The sequence below is a fragment of the Bubalus kerabau genome, chromosome 5 (genome assembly GCF_029407905.1).
Source record: "Bubalus kerabau isolate K-KA32 ecotype Philippines breed swamp buffalo chromosome 5, PCC_UOA_SB_1v2, whole genome shotgun sequence".
Lineage (NCBI taxonomy): Eukaryota > Metazoa > Chordata > Mammalia > Artiodactyla > Bovidae > Bubalus > Bubalus kerabau.
In genome coordinates this window covers 2,925,777-2,932,039 of record NC_073628.1, presented here as the reverse complement: position 1 = coordinate 2,932,039, position 6,263 = coordinate 2,925,777, and positions in this window count along the sequence as shown.

Sequence of the window (6,263 nt, the reverse complement as noted above, 5' to 3'; positions counted from 1 at the left end):
CCCTGCATCGGCCTGTGAGTCTACAGCAGCTCCAGGCGACTTTCTGCTACAAAGTCAATTTCAGGAGACCCTCAAACACCCCTGGGGGGGTGGGGTTGAGATCCAGCCTCTGTGAACACGCTCCCGGCCCCCGACCAAGTCAGATACCCTGATGACCCCCAGGATGGAGGCCTGACATGCTTATTTGGAATAAGAATAGGCTGACTGGTGGGATCACCAAGAAGGTAGAGGCTGGGTTAAGGAAAGCCATCCATTCAGGTCCTGCTCTGGGGGACTAGTCCACTGGGGTGAGTCCACAGCATCAGGCCACGTGGACACTTGGTGCCAGGGAGTCCTAAAAGTCATTCCTGATCTTAGGCCAAAGAGGGGAGGGTGGCCAGAGAGAAAACACGCTGGACTGCTGGGCAGGAGGCCGGGGTATAGCCCTTGGTATGACCTTTACTGAGGGTCTTAATCTCGCCATGCTTGTCATGTTCCAGAATGGACTGCTTCCTGGCCACTGGGCAGCACTCTTCACTCTGTGGACTTAGCAGTGATCCAGAGAAGTATGCCTCTGCCCCCGTCAACTCAGAGTCTCTGGGGAGACGGAGATTAAACAGACAAGTGGATGTACAACTCATTAAAGTTGTGGTAGACTTTCCAAGGCATCCCAAAGGTTTTAAGAAAGAGTTGTTGTTGTTCAGTCACTAAGTTGTGACCGACTCCTTGAAACCCCATGAACTGCAGCACGCCAGGCTCCTCTGTCCTGCACTATCTCCTGGAGCTTGCTCAAATTCAGGTCCACTGAGTCGGTGACGCCACTCGACCATCTCATCCTCTGTCATCCCCTTCTCCTCCTACCTTCAATCTTTCCCAGCATCAGGGTCTTTTCCAATGAGTCAGCTCTTTGTATCAGGTGGCCAGAGTCTTGGAGCTTCAACTTTAGCATCAGTCCTTCCAATGAATGTGCAGCATTGATTTCCTTTAGGATGGACTGGTTGGATCTCCTTGCTGTTCAGGGGGACTCCCAAGTCTTCTCCACACCATAGTTGGAAAGCATCAATTCTTCGGCTGCACTTACAGGTCTCCAGATGTAACACAGTTACATTTCCCTCTCACTGAGTCTTGCTCATCACCTGTGCCTCACTCCGGGTGCACCAGGATCCTGCTCTCCTAGGCTGTCACAGATGCTGTGTAAGAGGAGACAACACGGAACGGTGGGCAGGCATGTCACCCACCTCTCCTTTGTCACACGCTGGCTCCCCTCTGTCATCGGACTTCAGTTACCAAACACACGTTCAAAGATAAATTCTTGAGAATTTCAAGTCAGCAATGACCAAGGCGCGGCCCTTCTAAGACGTGCCGGCCCTGAGTCCTGGCTATAAGAACACATGCCAGGGTGCCGTCATGTGCCCAAGAAGGGACGCACAGCCCCAGGATCACGTTGAGAAGAGGCACAGAGTGGAGCCAGGAGAAACACAGGGAAGAAGACGTGGAGACTGGGTGACTACCCTGCAGTGCTCGGCTGGCTCTCAGCTTCCAGCCGCCTGAGCTGGAATCGCTTTGAGCTGAGTCTCCCGATTCTTGGTCCCCAGGTGTCGATTTCCCATCCATGGGGTGGAGATGCCGCGTTCCCGCCCTGCCTGACAACGCAAGTCTGCTGGGCTCTGTGAAAAGCCGCTAAATGCAAGGCTGGCAAGAACCGTGCACGTGGGGTGTAGGGTATGTCTCCATCAGATCATCGCGGACCTAACCTAGCAGAGCAGAGAAGGCACTTCACACACAGCCTTTTTCGTTTTGCGACAGTCTGTTCGTTCCAGTGGCGGCTGGTTTTGAATGGCGCTTGAGAACCCCTGCTGGTCTGGGATCTGAGATCCTAGACGAAAACACTCACGGGTGTCTCTGAATGCTTGCTATCCTCGGGCAGTTTCCCTGAACCACTTGAAGCCAAAAGGCAAGGACTGTCTCACACGTGTTCTGAGGCTGCCATAACAACTTCCCACACACTGGGAGCTTAAACCATCACAAATTCAACCTGCCTCAGTTTTAGAGACTAGACATCTGGGGTCAGGGAGTCCTGGGGCCCTGGTTCCTTTGGAGACTCCACGGGAGGGTCATTCCCGCATCTTCCAGCCTCTGGAGGCTGCAGGTATCCCAGGCTCATGGCTGCATCCCTGCAGGCTCTGTCTCTGTCTTCACATGGCCTCCTTCCCTCCCTGTGGGTCTGTGTCTTCTTCCCTGTCTCTTGTTAGGATGCCGGTCATGGCTTTCAGGGCCCACTCAGGTGGTGCACTGGTAAAGAATCTGCCTGCCAGTGCAAGAGATGCCAAAGAGGCAGGTTAGATCCCTGGGTCGGGAGGAGGAAATGGCAACTCACTCCAGTATTCTTGCCTGGGAAAGCCCAAGGACAGAGGAACCTGGCATTCTGTAGTCCATGGGGTTGCAAAGGAGTTGGACTGAGTGACTGAGCACACACATACAAGTGATGTGGAGTGATCGCATCTCAAGACCTTTAACTTCATCACATCTGCAAAGACCCTTTCCCCATACAAGGTCACATTGGCAGGTTCAAGGGTGAGTTGCTATTGTTGCTCAGTTCCTAAGTTGTGTCCGATTCTGTGCAATCCCATGGACTGCAGCACGCCAGCCTCCCTTGTCCTTCACCATCTCCCGGAGCTTGCTCAAACTCATGTCCATCGAGTCGGTGATGCCATCCAACCATCTCATTCTCTGTCGTCCCCTTTTACTCCTGCCTTCAATCTTTCCCAGCATCAGGGTCTTTTCTGATGAGTCTGCTCTTTTCATCATGTGGCCAAAATATCGGAGTTTTAGCTTCAGCATCAGTCCTTCCAATGAACATTCAGGGTTGATTTCCTTTAGGATGGACCGTTTTGATCTTCTTGCTGTCCAAGGAACTCTCGAGTCTTTTCCAGCTCCACAATTGGAAAGCATCAAGGACATGGGTATTTGGTGGGGGGTTTACCATTCAACTTGCCAAATCAGCGGCTCACTGAGGGATGCTCCTAGGAGGACTCGACTCCACTCTCGAGACCCACTCTGGCCAGAGAAGCTGGTCTTGGCCACGCTGCCCATGCAGGGAGAGGCCCCTCGAGCAATGCCAGAAACAGCTGCTCTGAGTCCCAGGCTGGATGTTGCTGGGAGAATTGTTGTCTAGTCTGACCAACTTCTCCCTTTTTAAATACGGTTCATCCTCAAGCCTTTAGAGATGGCTGCTAGGTGGGGGTTAAACTGCAAAGTGGTTTCTCAAACTCTGCCCTCTGGCATCCGGGGCCAGGTCATTCTCTGGGGTGAAGGTCGTCCTGTGCACCGGGATATTCAGCAGCATCCCTGGCCTTGACCCACTAGACCCGAGTGACACCTCCCAATGCTGACAATCAAAGATGTCTCTAGATAATTGCCATTGTCCCCTGGGGGGCAGAATTGCCCCCAGTGGCAGGCCCCAGGCTTCAGAAGGCATGGTGGAAACAGCCTACCAGCCTGGGGTCTGGAGGAGGGGCACGCACTGGCCCGCCGTGGGACCCTGTGCTTGTTCTGGAAGGTTCTGGCCTCAGGCTTTCCTTATGGGAACATAAACACTCAGTGACATTTTGACAGAGCCAAGCTCTGTGTGTAAAGACCATTGAGGGAGCTCCCTGCTTGGCCAATGGCTAGGAGTCAGTGCCCTTCCTGCCATGGCCTCGGTTCAATCCCTGGTTGCGAAAATGAGACTCTGCAAGCCGAGCTGGGCAGCAGAAGGAAAAACAGGGACAGTCAGGAAGAAAACAGGTGCTCAACAAGGGGCATTCTAGGTTTTGGTTTTATTTCGTGAAGTATACCATCTTCATTGCAGCCTGCACCCAGCCCAGTGCCAGGCACCCAGGAGCTACTCACGGGGACGTGTCTCCCTGGGCTCGTGGTCTTCAGGCGGGTCCTCAGCTTCTGGACACCAGGCCCCCTCACTCCCCAACATCACATTCTACACGTGGGATGTGAAAGGGAATGGGGGGAAAGCTGACCCCCTGAGGGGTCTGGAGGCTCCTTCTCGTCCCCAGGCCGCCTGCGAGCCCTCCTAAACGTGCCCTCGGTTTGCACTTTGAGAAGATGCTTCAGGAATGTGGACGGCTGGCCTGGAGCCACACTCCTCAGTGTGAATCACCAGAGTTTCCCTGGGAACTGGCCTCCACCCAACAGCACCCCGGATGGGCAGAAGCCCTCTGACCCCACCATCCGGATGCCACTGGACTTGAGCCACTGCCCACTCCAGAAACCGTGGATCTGCGCTGCCATTCAGGCACTCTGTAGCTGGGTCAAGAAAGGAGCAAAAATTGTAGAGAATTTAAGGATTCCTTTTAAAAAAATCCACCACATTGATGTATGATGGACGTTTTCTTCCTTTAAAATTTTCTCTAGAACAAATGGCCAGAGGTCTACCCACTAAGAGAGTCTCACATGCAGGATATAGCATCATTGACGGGCAGCACAGTGCTATACAGCAGATGCCCAGGACTTATCTTGTTTAACTGAAACTTTACGCCTCTTAGACATGTCCCCGTTTGCCCCTCCCCTCCACCCCAGTGACACAAATTTGCCCTCTACCACTGAGTTTGATTATTTTAGAGAACTCATAGAAGTAGAATAATAAGGGTGTTGTTCATCTAAAACCAACTTATTTCACTTAGCAAAGTGTTCTCAAGCTTCATCTAGCTTGTTGTCCACAGCAGGATTTCCTTCCTTTTCATGGCTGAGTAATATTCCGCTGCATGCATAAACCGCACCTTCTTTATCCATTCGTTAGCTGATGCACACTTAGGTAGTTTATTTTGGCCACCGTGAATAATGCTGCAGTAAACGTGGACAAACAAAGATCTCCCCAAGATCCTGATTTTAACACTTTTGGGTAGATATCCAGAAGTGAGATTGCTGGATCATTCAGCAATCTTGTTTTTAGAGAATTCTGTGGAAGCTCCATGATGTTTCCCTCAGCCACTGCACCAGTTCACATCCCCACCAGCAGTGCAGAAGGCTGCAGTTCTCCATACCGTCACTAACACTTACCTTTCTTTTGATAATAGCTGTCTTAGAGGTAATAACTCATTGCAGTTTTGATTTCCACTTCCCTGATAATTAGTGAAGTCGAGTGTCTTTTCACATGTATGTTGGCCATTTATACGTCTTCTTTGGAGAAATGCCTATTTAAGTATTTAAGTTTTGAACTGATTTATTAATGTTTTGTTTGTTTTTAATTAATTTATTTATTATAATTGGAGGCTAATTACTTTACAATATTGTGGTAGGTTTTGCCATGCATTGACATGAATCAGCCATGGGTGTACATGCGTCCCTCATCCTGAACTCCCCTCCCACCTTCCTCCCCACCCCATCTCTCTGGATTGTTCCAGAGCACCAGCTCTGAGTGCCCTGCTGCATGCATTGAACTTGCTTTGGTCGTCTATTTTACATGCGGTAATATACATGTTCCAGTGCCACTCTCTTAAACGGTCCCACCCGCGCTTTCTCCCACAGAATCCAAAATCTGTTCTTTACACCTGTGTCTCTTTTGCTGTCTTGCATACAGGCTTGTTATTACTGTCTTTCTAAATTCCATTTATATGCATTGATACACTGCATTGGTGTTTCTGCTTCTGACTTACTTCGCTCTGTATAACAGGCTGCAGTTTCATCCATCTCGTTAGAACTGACTCAAACGCATTCTTCTACATAGCTGAGTAGGATTCCATTGTGTGTACCTACCACAACTTCCTTATTGAATTGGTTTAGTTACTGTTTGTTTCTTGCTATTTAGTTGTAGGAATTCCTTATAAATTAAGGGTATTAACTTCCTCTCAGCTACATGGCTTGCAAATACTTTCTCCCATTCTATGGCCTGAATTTCTACTCTGTTGGTAGTTTCTTTTGTTATACAGAAGATCATTTTTTCCATCTTTCTAGATCTGTCCTTCACTCAGCAATATGCACAAAAGATTCCTCTGTGTCTGTTTGTGGCTCTATAGATTATTCCTTTTTATTGCCAGATAGTGTTCTTCTTTATTGACATATGTCAGTTCATTTATCCATTCCTCTATTAAGAATACTTCGGCTTCTTCCAATTTTGGGTGATGAGTAGAGTTGTAAACTTTCAAATGCAGATTTTTGTGTGCACGTAAGTTTCTGAATCAGTTGGAGAAATACCCAGGAGTACACTTTCTGGATCATGTGGGCTTCCCAGGTGGCACCAGTGATAAAGAAGCTGCCTGTCAGTGCAGGAGACATAAGAGACGCATGTT